At 38.0% G+C, this 17,306-nt stretch overlaps 1 long non-coding RNA gene across 1 annotated transcript; it reads left to right on the forward strand.

Moving 5' to 3' along the window:
* Positions 1–8,334: 8,334 nt before the first annotated feature.
* Positions 8,335–11,914, forward strand: LOC132103263 (uncharacterized). Its single transcript, XR_009423354.1, has 3 exons — positions 8,335–8,461; positions 8,662–8,743; positions 11,824–11,914. It is a non-coding gene; the product is annotated as an uncharacterized LOC132103263 (long non-coding RNA).
* Positions 11,915–17,306: the final 5,392 nt, after the last annotated feature.

Raw genomic sequence — 17,306 nt, forward strand, 5'->3', positions numbered from 1 at the left:
TGGATAATCGATGTCTGACCCCTTCTTGCATCTCCAGATTTTCTTTTTTTAAAGTCTGCTGCTCAAGCATGCTATCGTGGACTTTGTCCTGGCAAGCATATCTTTCGCCACACTTGGCCAGCTGGTACCCAAGACGTTTACGGTAGATGGCCTGGGAGAAATGTCCCCCCGGAAACCACCCAGGTGGGTTGTCTTTGCGGGTTTCCCGTAGGACAATGAAAGAGTTGATGATGCTCAAATTGACAAGAAACCAAAAGAGACGCCGCCAATTGGTGTCGAGAACCAACCCACCGAGTTGGTTGCACGTCAGCAGCTGATTACAAATGTCCACACCACGCATGTTGTCCTGAAGTAGCTTGAAGGCCTGGGGTCTTTTAACAGCACAAAGCTCGCCTATCTTAGTGGGAGATCTCCTCCACACCACGTCTGGGTGGCCTGCATCAGCATTTGTGGAGAGACATACCAGCTGCTTGTTATCTCTCCATCTGGTGGCGAGAAGCGGGGCGAATTCATACTGTTGGAAATCACCTTGACTGTTCAGAGGAGGTTCATTCCAAAACTCCTTGGGCAAAATTGGACTTTGAGGGAGGACAGAGCTGGAGCAGTATATTCCAACGTCATACAGCTCCTTCACGAGTGGCACAGTCACAAGTGAGCTGGACAAGAAAATGTGGTGATGTTTACCCTCAAGTCCCTCTATGAGTTGAGGTACAACTGATTTTCCTAAGTCTTTGTGTGTCTTCTGTCGCGTTAAGACCAGCAGTTTATGGCAGTAGCCTGACTTTGAGTCACACAGTAGCCATATCCTCGGCTGGGAATTTTTACTCTCCTCCTGAGCGATTCCTTTGTCGTTGTTTGGTAGAAAAGCTTGATCAACTGTCAGACATTTATTTGGCTTGTAGGCCTCTCGCATACTTGTCTGCAGGATGCTCAGCATTGGGTGAAAAAAGGACAACTTGTCAGCATTCTGGTTATCGTTCTCCACAAGCATGCTGCTCATTCGGATGTGAGCGCCCATCTGCTTGAAGCGTTTGACTGACATGGTCCTGTAAAAGAGCTCCCATGTCCTGGAGCCGTAGCGGCCATGGTGATGTTCCCAGGACCAGTATAACTCTGGGTCCCCCAAGCCCTGAATTCCCATGAGGATAGAGAGACCAAAGAAGCCTTTGACTTCCTCTATGGATACGGGTTTCCAGGAAGGGTCCCCCTGCCCCAAAGAGCAGCAATAAGTGGCATAGGCATTGGTCTCAAAAACTATTTGCTCAAAAAGGATGTTGGGAAAAAGAAGCTGGAAGTATTCGAGGACATCACTATTCCTGGCCATTATATGCTGTGGGCCACAGCTGTCCATGAATTCTGGCACAGTTCCTTCCTCTTTAGGCACACTCCACTGCTTCATGGACAACCAGTCAGGCTGTGTCCCAACATCACTAGCTTCATCCCCTTGTGGACCCTCCACCTCCTCCTCAACCTGGCAGAACTCAATATCTGTCTCCAAACACTCTGTAGGGGAGGGGAGGGATTATAGGAACATAGTTAGTCTCCTCCTTGGAGTCTCTACTATCATCAATAATCCATTTTATAACACCATGCTCAATGTATATGTGGTTTTGATAGGTCAGTTAGCTTTTGAAAACAGAAAACAATAAGCAGCTCAGAACCAGCAGATAATTCCTCGATGGATAGTCCTCCTCGATATTTATTTGTCATGTTTCTAAATTACTCCATTTAGTTTTTTTTTTTTTATTCCTTCTGATATTCTCCAGTTCAGGTGGTGTGCAGTAGGTTTTGTGTAAATACTCATTCACTCATCCAGAGTGCTCTTGCAAAGCCTTGCCAGTAAATCCTGTAGCCTCACACCAAGTTCAAAAGGCCAACATTTGTCCATTTTGACAATAGACATCTTGAGATCATACCCCACACCTGTGATTGTTGTGTATCACTTACTGTGAGCTATTACTCAAGACTGGCAACTTTGCAAATGTTGTAAGCATATCTGTAATGTTTGAGTGTAGCTAAGAATGCATAGAAAAAAAATATTTATTAAAAGTATTCTTATATATTGTAGGTGCCTATCCTCACAATAAATAACATTCATGCTGTGAAAATACATAGACAGTGTGTGAGCCTTAACATTATCAAGCCTTAAGACAAACTGTTTCCACATGTACAGTGTTAAGACACTCTGATGTTAGAAATCTACTGTAAAAAGAGTTTATTCCAACAAAGATCTGAACTGACGTTGTTGCATGTGTCAATAGCAGATGCCTTACATTTACTGAAAAAGGTAATCTGGCACTTATACGGTAACATTGCAAATTAAACTGTAAAAATGGCAAATTGTATATCTTCAGTATTTAAAAACAATTACATTTTTTATTTATTTCTCAAAACGGTTTTACATCCATTTGGCACTTCAAGTCATTTTGGACCTTGTTGTTAAGTAAAGGAATTTACAGTGATAATCTGTTCTGATAAGTTTCCAGTAGCAGTGTATGTCATAATACTATTAATTTAGTTTAAAGGTATTGTTACTTTGTGTCTACACTGTATTATTACTATAATCATGCAACTAATGACACCTACAATAGAGTTGAACTCCCTGTAACTACAGGAGAAAGGAAGCAGAGACAGAAATTTGAGCATTCAGGTTAGGAGATCATGCAGTAAGACACAGTTTTTCATAATGAGTTTTAAAGACACGCTTTAATGTTCTACTGAGTTGGAGAACACCCACCTTTACGAGTGAAGATACAGCAGGAGTGAGTAGGGAACTTAATGAGATGTTTGGCCATCAAGTTCCCTAGAGCAGTGGAGTATTCACAACCTGCACAGCTCAGCTTCACACCACTACAAAAGACCAACAAAACAGCCATAAGCAACAGTTTCAGACTGTATTAAAAAATACACCTACCACCTACCAAAATGGAAAATGATATATTACCTTGGTGGCCCCTTTTTAGATGCTTTTGGGACTCTTCCAGGAACATGATTGCTGAAATAAATAAATGAACTGCAGTCAGTATTTTGTCAAACTGATAATCTGCCATACCAAACATAAAAAAAACACACTAAACTTTAACCTCCAGTTTCAAGTGGCACAATTTCTTAATTTACAGTTTGATCATTTTAGTGCAAGAGGATGCAAAGAAAGTCATATGACCTCACTTACTTGATCATGTGGTTTGCATAAGCACGAGAACAGCAAGTGCTATAGAAGCAGAGTGAGCAGTGAACATATGTAGGGTAGTGATTCGCAAAGTCTGGGATGTCAAAAGTGCACTCCACACACTTATGTCTGTCTAGCAGTGTCCTGGAGAGAGGAAGACCAAAAAGTACAGATTTAAAATTTCTGATTTCCAATTGAAATGGATCAACATATCTGTTAAAATGCAGAATGGGTTTACCTCTGCTCTTGGAACTTGGACAAGAAGTCAAACGTCTTGCTGACCTGTTTCTTCCGAGGTCCATTTCTTTGTGATTGCTGGTCACCACTACAAGTTTGTGAACTGCTATTACTATTCTTCTGAAAGTTAGTGGATGCTTTTGAAGATACCTGACCTGGTGACTTCTTAAGCCCAACATATGTCCTAATGGTCACCTGGGAATAAGGAGATGATGACATAAAACATTCATTAAATACATTGTTGCACCTGTTGAATTTGCTTTCAAACAAACAAACAGACTAATATTTTACTTTTGTCCCAGGCTGGAGCCCCTCCAATTCACAAGGTTTTCGGAAAGTCCTGTGGTGATTGATTTTATGCTCAACTTTGTCTTTCGTGAACAGGAACTGAAGACGGCATTTGTTACAGTGGTAAACTGTGGACTTCTGGAGAACACAAAAAATATTGGTTTATGTCTAATGGGTCAAGCAATAAGAAATACAGGAGCATTAAAAAATTTTTTGTCTCTATTTATCTTTCATGACCTTATAATTTATGCTCACCTGGTGACAAACATAGTGCTGCTGGTAACTTCTGGAATGTTTGAAAACCTTAAAGCAGTACTGGCACAGGAGATGGCGGGTATCTTCATGCCATGTACGAAAGTGGTTAAACACATCCGAATAGAAGGAGGACCGGTATTCACACACCTGAAAGTGTCAAGACATTAAAGACTCTGAGACACTATTATGCTTTTAAAAGCCGCTTTTCCACTGTCGGGCCGAATAGTTCTACAAAAAGTAAGGACTGGTTCCAATTATATTTCAACTAGAGCTTGGTTCGGCACAGCAAAACCGTTCTCGGCATGGAATTCTGTGCTGGTGGAATGCGTGTAGTCACGTGACCACGCAGGATTGGTCACTTGTTTGTTGTCTGGCTACTAGTTTTTCTCTGCTGTTGGCCAAACACACTATTGGTGTGAAGTAAACATCCTCCATAACATGGTTGTTATTGACGTTGCATACTTTATGTAAACATTTACCTTACCAAGACATCGATTGGCACATCTGTATTACAAGCTCTGTTATCGGCCCCACAGTGGATAACAATACTATATATGTATCGGCTGAGCTGGATCGGCATGGAATAAGAATGGTTTGGCACAATGGTGGAAAAGCAGCTATAGATGGAGACTGGTAGTAAGATGATTTGCTCTCAACATACCTGGCACACATAAGGCATCTCTCCAGGTTTGTGGGTGTTCTTCATGTGCTGCAGGAACACTGGCTCACTCTCAAAGGACCACTCACATATCTTACACTTGGCTGAACAGAAAAGCAAAACCACTAAATCAATTGACAAATTAAACTTACTGTAGTTCACAGTCACTGTAGCAAACCAGGACAAAGCAGGCATGAAACATCTGCCAGTCAATAGATATTAAACATTTACTCTTACTATAGTAAACCATACAAAAGCTTAGGACCACATGCAACATCTGAATACAATATGTGTTAAAGAGGCATTATGTGGCACTAAGAGCCTTGTGAAAAAAACATTTGTTGTGTTGTTTGGACATTGGCCCAGTTGCCCCTTTAAGTTTGAATTGAATCAAATAAACTAGTGCACATAGCAAGAGTGTGTATCTGTTGAAGATGCTATCAGCATAACCAGTCTCGCAAGTTCATTGGTTGTTTTTTTGTTTTTTTATCTGACACCAGCTGGTTGCTAACAAAATACTGCACAATTTACTTTTTTGGGACAAAGTGGATTGAGGAACAACTTCTAGAAAGCTAAATGTTTAACTTTATTTGTGCCTGTATGACCTAATTCTATGTGAGGAAAGCTGTTAGTGTTGCTTGAGGGCAAGAATATTACTGTATAGGGAAAACAGAAAAGTGCTTGACAGAAATAATGGTTGGCAACTCCGTTGTGGGACGTACTACTGCAAAATCCAATTATTTGAGAGCAGTTGCTTAAAGGCAAATTGTTTAAACAGTGATAATCTTGATTAAAATATTTCACAGCCCATCTATAACTGGATTAATATATTGATTGAAGTACAGACCCCTTACATTTGACCAGAAGTGTATGCTTTAAAGATTAAACTGGAAACTTGCTCTTACTAGATGACACAATAGAGGTGTGGACACTCTCCAGGTGGCATTGTAGACGAAATGGTGTGGGAAAACGGCGGAAACAGTGCTGGCAGGACGTGTGCGTGTCCATCTCCCCATTTTGCTGCTCCAGCTCAACATGGTACCTCATATGCTTCATAAGTCTGCAAGCACAACAAACACTTAATAACTGCATCATTCTAGAATGAATCCTATCACTGCAACTAGACATATATACCAATAATTCACATCCTACCTTGCCTTTCTATCAACATACCTAATATTATTCTTTAGTCTCTTGTTACAGATGAGGCATTTGAATGATAATGGTTCTTTTGAGTTGTCCATTGGTGCATAGACTCGATTCCCCTCAAATGTACCATAGTAGAAATCATCGACCAGCATGACAAGTCTGTTCTGGGTTTCTCCGGCCTTTGTAGGTGGGCTATCCAGCTTGATACTGGGCACAACAGAGACGCTTTTAGGCTGTGTGGCTGGGGTGTTCACAACAGTTGCAGTGCTGCTTGTGTCAGTCTGGGCCAGACCTGGGCAGCAGAACTAAAGGGGAGAAGGAGATTAATTGACCACTTTTAAATTACCAAAACAAAAACAAGTATATATAATAGGATCTTCAAAAAGTGTATACTTACACACATATGACTCCGTAGAGCCTCAATCATTTTGAACTGAGCTCCACAACAAGGACACAAATGAGAGGTTGTTGATGGTGTTGTATGTGTAATAGGGATTGCTACAAAGAAAATGGAGAAGAAAAGACAGCGTGGCTGTACTCTAGTTTGTAACTATTACAGTAGCTATCAAAAATGCACAATAAGAACAGCCTACTTACTTTGGACAACACTTTGTGTCATGACAGGTACAGCAGTGGAAAAAATAGGGTGGTTGTTGGTCTTTTGATTGCTCATGACAACAAATGTCTGTGCTTGAGCCCCACCAGGAAGATTCACAGATTTCACAAGGCTCATTATATTTTGCATGTCCAAGGGTCCATTTCCTGGCTTTATTGTCACTGTAAATAGAAATAAATTCAATTTTAAAACTGAAAATTGCAGTTCTTGTCTTGATGCTGATTGGTCAATAAAGAGTGTTCAAGCTGTAATAAATACATGATATAGTAACAGTTACAATAGGAAATACCTGTTTAAATGATTTTATCTTGTGAACAATGAATGTGCAAAATATTTTTGAATGCAATTTTAATATAATTAGTATTTAAATAATTTACTCATATAACTTCAGTTTCTTAAAAATACAAACCATTATCTAAAGAAATTGATATCTGTAATAATTTAATCATTTTAATAACAGTAAGATAACTGTTCTCAACAGGAGCATCTTACCAATTTTTGTTGTGGTTCGTGTTGTGGAGGGCTGAGAAATGTTTGTGGAGGACATGTTGGGCAGAGAATTAGCTGCAGGCTGGGTGACTGCTGTTGTAGTATGAATAGTGAAAGTAGTAGGGATCTGCACAGTGCTAAAAGTGCTTGGTGTTTGGACCCTGTTTGCAACCGGAGCTCCAGTCCTTATTTGAGCTGGCTGGGTTATTATTTGGGTTGCTCCAACAGCTGGTTTGAAAATTTGTGTGCCAGGTGCTGAAAATAGATCAAAAGAAAACATTGTCAATCAATAAGCAAAAAATAATAATAATCAAGTCCGGAACAAGTTTATGAAGTACATTAACATACCTTGGACTAGTGTAATGGGTCGAACAGTCTGGCCTTGTTGGACATTCAGCACCAAACTCATTGGTCTCTGACCAGGCCGGACAGGATGGATATTCTGGACAGGAAAACCATGAACATATATCATACACAATAGGAAGCACTTTGATTAAAAGAAGAAAAGTTGAAATTAACCAGAAATGAGCAGGGAAATGAGGGAGGGTGGCAGCACCTGTGTAGTAAAGTAAATCGGCTGGCTGTTGACACCATTGGCAATATGAGTTGTGCCAGGCAGGAGAACCTGTGACAGAGCCACAGTGCCAAGCCCTCCTCCTCCAGGCGCCAAGAAGACCTGCCCTTGCACTGATTTAGGAATATCCGCCGGCACAGCAGCAGGAACTACACGTTGAGTCACTGAAGGAATAAATGACTGATTAAAGGAATAGTGCAGAAATTTCTTTTAAATGTGGACATCAAGATAGTGGGGATGGCACTGATGTACTATTTTGTAGTTAATAGTATTTTTGGTGCTCCCTTTCTGTGTTTCGACGTGGATTATGTGAAATAGCGAGTTACATTTCAGCCTGTCCCTTACACAAAGCACATGACTTCAAAACACTTGAAATTGAAAACTATTTGATATGTTTATGTTTAGGCCATTTTAGAGCTTGACAGCCCTAGTCCTATTTCACTTTCATTAAATGAAAAAGAGCAGCCGAGACATTATTTCTCATTTGTTTGTGTTTAACAAATGGAGGATGTCATTGGAACAACATGAGGATGAGTAAATACTCACAGAATATTCCTTAAATAGGGAAAAGAACTGATAATCACTTAAACAGTGCAATAAGGAACAAATACTTACATGTGTTTGTGATCAGCGGTACCGTGTCTGCTGTATTTACTACAGGTGGTAAGTTTGGGATCACCACAGTTTTAGGCTCAGCTGGAATATCAACCACCATAGCGGGAGTGGAAGACACTAAACAGCGGAGAAGAACAGGTTTTATTCAGTATAATGATATTGAAATAAAGAATAATTATTAAAAGAAAATGTTTATTAGATACATTAAGTATCTACATATGTATAAATAAACATAAATCTAACTACAAATGAAATGTCACAGAAAAACCTATAAAATGACACACCAGTGGGAGAACTGTTTTCAGCATTTCCCACTGAATCATCCATTGAATGTTGTTGTTGCCATGGTTCCAGCTCCTCCTCCTCACACTCCATAAACAGATCCGCATCCATGTTTCTGAAATATAAAATGTTTATTGAGCTAAGAATTTGCGTAGTGAACCTGAAACAGCAAACATGTTTTTACAGTCAACGTTGAAAAAATACAATAATGGCATTTAGTGTATTATAATAATAATATGTCGGGAAGTTTTAGGATTTTGCTTAATATTGGACAGGAGAATGACATGTTTGAAATTTAGACCCTCACAATATTCACCGGGCTCTGACAGCATTCAGCTGGAGCGGTTTCAGTGTCAAGACTGGCGTTTACAAAACCACCTCATCCTGCAAATTCCATAAATACATTAACGAGTGAGTAAACCACATTTTGTATTTACATACAATTGTAGAAAATTATTAAATATATGCTGCATTACAATGGGTTTGATATTCAGTGCGAAACCGTCAGTTCACTTCAGGAAAACCCTCAGTATCTTGTGTAAGTACGCGCAATATGGTTTCATGGCAATGAGAAAAGTAGTTCCTGTGCCATACATCCAATGCGTCAGACTGGAACATTTGACAGATCTAAACAAAAGCACAAGCCTTAGATACGTGTACTATTACACTAATTGAGGTTGAAAATCCAAAGTGGATCGGAACGAGAGTCAGAGAGTCGCGATGTTTATTACAAATACTCGGTCACAAATTCTGCAGTAACCCCCTCGCGCGGCGCCTACTAAGTGCGCACTCCGCGTACTGTCGTCTGCGCACATAATAAATGACGATCGTCTAATGCTTGAATTAAAGCGCGAATACAACGAATATGGCCGAATTTATAAATACTACTTACCGGATTATAGTGTATTTGGAAATATATTCAATGTGTTATATTGAAAGAACACAAAGCCTGCCTGTTTGTAACAAACGAGACGAATAAGTGCGCTAAATGGGCAGAAGTTCTGCTCTTTCAGCGGCAGCGATTGGTTGATGCGCTCAAAACGTCACTTCCTGTTATGGATTCTGACCTCTGATTGGCTGTAATCTCTGAAATAAGGAGGAGTGGTTACTGGAACAAGAAAATGGCTTCCTTCCTTCAAACGACAACATTTTGCATTGTTTAACCAACTGCTGTATCAATAGTGAAAAGCAGCTAGTATTTTTTAGATAAGATGTTAAGACCATCATTGACTGGTCTTTTTCTAACACAATTCTTGATGATTAATTATTGATTACTCAAAATATCTCCTATATGAAAATATTGGCCAAATATAATAATAATAAATACACCCCTTACATGCACAAAGCACTAAAAATTATGTTAGGAAGCAAAAACCCGTACTTTTTCATAACAGGTTAATTTTTTTAAACGTACTGGAACCAAATGATTTTAAGAGCTTCTGTTCCATTAACAGTTCTATAACATGCGGTCTTCCGCCAATGTGGACGGAACATCACATTTCAGTGTTTACTGCACTACTTGTTCAGATTCTCTGCAAAGACATCACTGAATATATACAGAACAAAACATTCGACACGACCACTGAGGTCTGATTCATCAACAAACGACTCTTATGAATAGGTTCTTTTTAATGAATCTGTACAGCTCAACCAGTGTACTACGAGTACCGAACAAATGACTCTTCTGGACCGATTCTTTTTCGTAACCCAGAAGGAGTGGTTATCGACTTCACCAAGAACGGTACTGAAGGCTCGTTTGACTTAAATCAATGCAGTTTCTGAATGGTTCTGTTGAAAAAAATGTGAAAGCACATTACCCTACAAAATAAACACCTTTTGCAAAAACGTAAAGAAATATATATTACATTTATTTCTGATCTTTAATATGCAACAGATTTTAGTCTTAGTACATATGCCATACGAAAATTAAAAAAAAATCGTGATCGTAACGATAACTTACGGTTGAAATGAAATCATAATAATATTAAACCAATTCTTTACACTTTACAGAGTGCGTGTGCGTTCGTGCATACTTAAGCCATTATAATTGTGCATGCGCCGATTGTTGCATTATTTATCAACATTCCCATTTTCATTACAAGGCCGTACTCTACCGTATTGAATTAATAAAACTACCATCTGATCTGGCCACTAGCCTAATATTCATGCGAGAAACTCATTTTCTTATTGTGATTCTGAGATAGGCCTACACGTAGTTTCATATCGTAGAGAAATCTGTTCTATCCCAGCCGGCATTTCAACGTTGATTGAAGGTTGAAACAATGTTGGTACCATGGTTGAATCAACGTTGAATTACCTTTCGATTTTGCAAATTGGATCAATGTTGATATTGTAACGTTGATTCACTGTTGTATCAACGTTGTTTCAGCGTTAAAACAACAACTGACCTTATTTCAAACATATTTCAACGTTGAAAGTTGGTCATGGGCAGACTGTTTTTCAACCGTTCAGCTTTAAACGTTGTATCAACGTTGTTTCAGCGTTAAAACAACAACTGACCTTATTTCAAACATATTTCAACGTTGAAGGTTGGTCATTTGCCGGCTGGGATATTTATGAGGCGCACATTTATCAAAGGCAGTAAAATAAATCTATTTAGCCATTTAGAGAAGCGTATACTAAGCTATTAATTTGCTTAAGCCATATATATATATATATATATATTATTATACTACAATATATTATTATAGAAAACAGTTATTTAAAATGTAATAATATAACAATGCGAAATGTAATAAATTTGCCATATTTAGTATTATAATGCAGCTTTAGAGACCAAGCCCAAACATGTGTAGCTCCACATATGTCTGTATCAATATTACCGGTAAAATGTGTGTGTGTGTGTGTGTGTGTGTGTGTGTGTGTGTGTATATATATTAAGATTCTAGAACTAAGTATATCTTTTAAAGGTGAGACACTGCAGGTACAAAATAAAATCTTTCTGACCCTAAAATTTTGAACAGGAGAGAACCTTATGGAAAGAAAACCTACAGGAGAGATAGAATTTGATGACCTGCTCTTTGACAAAAGGTCTTACAGTTCTTTTCTCAGTTATAAACAGAGTAAGCTGGCCAATGTGTTTTTCTCTATAGAACTTGTATGGAGAATGAAAGGTAAGATATACTGCAGTTTTGATATAGCAAACAATTAATAAACTAACAAAGTTTCTTTGTTTATTTTGAGCAAAAAAATAAACAATTAATCTTCGTTTTATTGTCTGTCTTGGGTGATTTTGTCTCATACTGTGCCACAGGCTGTGTGCAATCCAGTTTTTACAAGTTCATATACAAATAAAGCATTTACATGAATACGTTTTGTTGTTTGTGTTTTATATTTCAATGGATGCTCCCACAGGTACAGTAGTCTCTGTGTACTGCCTGCATCCAGGAGTGATTCGAACAGAGCTGAATCGCCATGTTCTGGCATGGTCCCCAATACTGAAGACGATACTGTCTCTGCCCTGTATGCAGCTGATGAAAACTCCCTGGCAGGGTGCACAGACCTCTATCTACTGTGCTGTCACTGAGGGCTTAGTAAGGAAGTCTGGCTGCTACTTCAGGTAAATGCAATCATTTGACACAGTCAATAACTTGTAAACTCAGATTGTCTTGTGTGTGTGTTTTGTGCAGTGCTTGCACTGAAAAAGACCCTTCACCAGAAGGAAAAGATGATGGAGTGGCAAGAAGGAAAGTGTTCAGCTGGTTGGACTAAACAACCGCCACTGACACATCATTCCTCTGCACTCTTCCTGATTGTAAACACGCCACCTAGTGATGATACCTGCAACCTCAAACTCTTACCAGTGCAGTGGCCGCAGATGTGAAGTCATGTCAGAGCTATTGCCAAGGCAAATAACATGATTTTGCATCAAAAGATTTATTTACCAGCCGTTTCTGTGTTCTTGGAAAAGGATTATCAAGAAAAAAGTCTAGGAGGATATAGCTACATTGCTGTGTTTTCTAAGAAATCGATCACATTCGTTTCATCTGTATATATGTCAGATATATTAAATGTGGACAGATTTAGGGATAGAGCAGAAAGCAAATAGTGGTTTGTTTGTTAACCATCCAACAATAACGTTGTTGTTTTTTGTTTTTTTCGGAAGCTTTGCTCTCAGGATTAATTCTTAATTATGTGATAGTGCCCATTCTAGCACATTTCACCAAGTGCCTATATCTTATTAGAACAAACTCTCCTAAAAATCTTTAAATCACATGATTTGTCTTTGTGATGTGGTTGTACATTTGCACTTATGTAACAGTGACTCTAAAATCAATATAAAACTTTTTTGTTGTTGTTGTTGAATTTTGCATTTTTCATATTTGTTAACATTAACAATGTCACATAATTCAATGAACTGTATTATGTTCAAGTTGCCTGATTATCATTATTATTATTTATTTATTTTTCTATTTAAAAAAATCAATTTGTAGCTATTTCATGGCTGTTCAATTTTATTCATATTCTTTTATTGTTATGATTTAATTCATTTTTAAGAATTCAGCTTTGCGATCACAGGATTAAATTACATTTTAGAATAAATCAAATAGAAAACAGTTATTTTAATTTGTAAAGATATTAAACAATATTACTGTTTTTACAGAATTTTTGATCAGTTAAATGCAGACTTGGTTAACATAAGAGAGAAACTTTATATTACAGACCTGTACTTTAGTGCTGCACAATGTTAGTTAACAGTTTTGAAAATAACTTTCTGATTAAGACTGCTAGCAAGAGTTTTCTCCAGGGAATCATTTGTGTGAAATTGGCTTCTAAACAGCTGAGTCATTTTCTTGTATTCATATTTTTCTATGCCAGTTACTGATAAGTCACTGGTAATAATGTGTATAGTATTACAAATATCGGGCACAGTACAAAGATTTCACATAAACATAATTAGTCAAAAAAAGTGATTAATCAAAGACTTCAAGACTTGCTTCCCAGCCGGCAAAAGACCAACCTTCAACGTTGAAATATGTTTGAAATAAGGTCAGTTGTTGTTTTAACGCTGAAACAACGTTGATACAACGTTTAAAGCTGAACGGTTGAAAAACAGTCTGCCCATGACCAACTTTCAACGTTGAAATATGTTTGAAATAAGGTCAGTTGTTGTTTTAACGCTGAAACAACGTTGATACAACAGTGAATCAACGTTACAATATCAACGTTGATCCAATTTGCAAAATCGAAAGCTAATTCAACGTTGATTCAACCATGGTACCAACATTGTTTCAACCTTCAATCAATGTTGAAATGCCGGCTGGGTTGTCTCTGCTGGCTTCACACAAGAGAAAGAACATTAAACAGAGATGTGCTGTTTCTCTTGCACATTATTACAAGAACAAGCAGCATTGAACTAAAATCTACTGTTCATATAAACAAAATAACTAATGTTTCACAAATCGAATAGATTTGCATCTTCTTGAATATCTGTAATATGCTGATATGATCAGAGCATGTGGATGTAGTACAACGTGACATCTGTGCAGGTTTCTCCGAGTACAATTTGCATTGTAACCAAGGTAATTTTGCATTCAAATGTTTGGTCTGACGTTGTCCTTTTTGTTTAGGTCATTTTAAGAGACGACATCGCGCATCTGAAGTCAAGTTTATTTCCATCACAGAATAAAAATATAAAAAGGAAATTGCTATTTTTTTTTAATTCTTCTATTCTGAGTTAACATCTTGCAATTATTTCTTTTTTCTCTGGGTTCTGAGTTTACATCATACAAATCTTATTATTATAATTTTTCTTTTTTTATATACCTGACTTGACTGCATCCACATGCAAATGAAAGAATCGCAGAATCACAAAATGTACACTCAGAATTCTGAGAATAAAGGTCACATTTGCGAAATATAAACTCAGAATTATGGGAACAAAGTCATAATTACGAGATAATTGTGTAAACTTGCAATTGCAATTTTTTGTTTTTATTCCATAACCAAAATAAGCTTCCATAATACTGGTCATCAAAACACAAACAAATTTACACCTTAAAGGCATAGTTCACCCTCACAATGTTTCAAACCTGTTTGACTGTCCCTTTAAAAGTGAGTCAACACTATGATGTACTTTAACAACCAACATGAGCAAGTCTATAAGTCTGAATTGTTTTTATAAAACAGTGCATTATGGCCATCTCTGTTTGTTTTGCCCCAGGGGTTAATGTTGTGCATTATGTCTTGATGAGGCTTTTGGGAGGATTTGTGGGAAAGGGAGGGCCATAGTAGAACCTCAGCAGAGACCAGTTGAGCTCTGAAAGGCTCATAAAAGCTTCATATTCCTGAGTCCCAGTGTGGTTTGCTCCAAGAGCCGAGGGGTCACGACAACTGCTGGCCCATTCGGTTGACTTGACTGTTAGGGGCCCCATTAAAGTCAGCCCTTCACTAGCTCTAAGGGAATTTGATTCAGCTTAACTGTCATGTTTTTCTGGCCAACTTAGTGCTTAAAATGCAGCAGACCCGATAATAATTGTACATGGAAAGGTCTTTCATTTGAAAGAATGGACTAGTGTACAGGACTTAATTCCAGGAAAGCCGGTCTGATTTGCACTGCCTTAGGAGTCATCAGTGGTCTCTCTGTTTTGCATGAGTTTCCCACTACACACACACACATACACACACACACACACACACACACACACACAAACACTACCTCTAGAGCTGTCTGAACCTTGGGGTGCTGACACAAAGGAGCTACTAATAAAAATATCCTGTGGACACGGAGAGGGAGTCATAACATGAAGAATATCTCACTCTGTTACTCACAAGGGAACTGTTTTTTCTCCGGAGATGATCAGTTCGGAGAGAACTGCCATGAATAACAGTCCATTGAAACCTGAGAGCTCATCTTCCTGATCTTGGATTCGACGAGAGTAAACAGGCTGTAACCATGAGGGAAGGTGGAGGACATGTTGGGGCTGTGGGACAAGGGCGAGAACAGGTGAGAGAGAGTGAAATTTGAGAAGGATAACCGGTGGGTATCACCAACAGCTGATGGGATAGTCCAAAAGCAGTCATCCACAGGCTTCTTAATCAGCACAACACACCCTGAAAATACACCTGCTTAGGGATTTTAAGATCTGTGAGGATACAAATGTGTGTGTGTGTGTGTGTGTGTGTGCGTCTGTACTTGTTTTACTAAAGTTGCCAGAGCCAAAATGTCTTCTGATTCGCCAACAGCAAGCCCTACAATTTGAGGTTGTGTGTGGCATTTCATTAACTTTTAAAATCAATGCAATGTAAGTAACTAAAATAAATAAAAATAAAAATAAAATAAAAACAAATATTTGTAGTGGCTCGGTAAAAAGTAATAGTGCTATACTTTCTTCAGCATTATGATCAATATTGATGCATTTTTAATCCTAAAAATAAGAAAACAATAAACTAGATAATCATAAATAAAATGAAATAAAATTATTAATGTTTAATAAATTAAATATAAAACCATAAATTAAAACTAAAAACCATCAAATGTTTTTGGTTACTTAAAATAAACACCAACTGAAATTATTAAATTAACTGAAACTATTTAAAAAATGTATTTCCGCTAGTTGTCAAGGCATGAAAAAGAATACAGACATTTAAAAAAAGATTAAATTACTAAACGATTAAACAAAATGAATCAAACTTTACATTTAAAATAAAAACTAATTTAAAATATTAATTAAAAAAATAACAGTATAGTATATCATTGACACCAAAATAACAGTGAAGCTGAATTGCTGATAAGGTGATGCTTTTCCACAGAACAAGAGCGGAATCATACCCAGCACCCCAGCAGCTTCTCACATGCCCTCAATCTGCGGTGGAGTTTAAGCTGCATGGACTCTTTAGAGGAAGGGGGCAGATCAGGGCTACTATGTAATTAACGCTGATCTCGGACGGCAGCTTGCAGCTGCTTGGGTACAGTAATCACTGCAGACTGCTTTGTGCTATATAGACACACGTGGGCATGCTCACAAACAGTATGAGTGCTATAGAAACAGCTGGCTGCTTTTATAAATGCAGGTCAGTATGTCTTGACACACACACACAACCGCAGTAAGATTTTTTACTGTAGGCTGACTATCATTATTTTGGAAGAGTGATATTAATTTATAGTGGCTTGGTAACAGTGCTTTATTTTTTCCCGGCATTATGATCAATACTGATGCATTTTTAATCCTATCCATTTAGACCTAATCACCATCTCAGTCTCAGACATCTTTCAAATGGAACAGGAAGTAAAGCTCCTGAAAAGTTCCTTTTATTGTGGTAATTACTAGAGAACAATCCCGACAATAGTATACTGAATCAAAATTATGCTGAATCTCAACCATCATTTTCCAGCTTCTTAAAACAAAAATCGATCTCAAATGTTATATCTTGTTTCATTTCAAGCTCAGATGTTGACTGAAACATCTAAAACATGTGACTTTGCTGCATGATCACAGGCCTTGTAATGAGTGAGAGAAAAGGCTGTATTGATCGCAAGAGCTTCGATTGCGTTATCTAACCTAATGTAGCCGACGGACATTTTCAAGTAACCACACTGCTTTAAATGGAAAAAACACAAAACTGTGTCTGTCTGTGATGATCACATGGCACACAACAGTGCTGTGCTGCAGTGGAGCAGGTCAATATCTCAAACTCAGTGACCTGGTTTGACCTGACTGGACAAGGTGGTTCCTGCATGTAACATTACTGTATAACTGCTCTGGCAGAGTCATCTCAGTTGAGTGAAAAAAAAGGTTTTTATTACCTCTAGCCAGTTGTAAAACACAGATGTCTAGCTAAATCAAATGTACTATGAGGGTCTGTGAAGATGTAAAAATGTTAGAAAAAAGTTAGCGTTCCTGTGGCTCAAGCGGTAGAGCATTGCGTTAACAGCACAAGGTTGCGGGTTCAATACCCAGGGAACACGTTAGGTAAAAAAAAAAAAGTTTGGGGTCTCCTATGCTCACAAATA

The sequence above is a fragment of the Carassius carassius genome, chromosome 24, assembly GCF_963082965.1.
Source record: "Carassius carassius chromosome 24, fCarCar2.1, whole genome shotgun sequence".
NCBI lineage: Eukaryota > Metazoa > Chordata > Actinopteri > Cypriniformes > Cyprinidae > Carassius > Carassius carassius.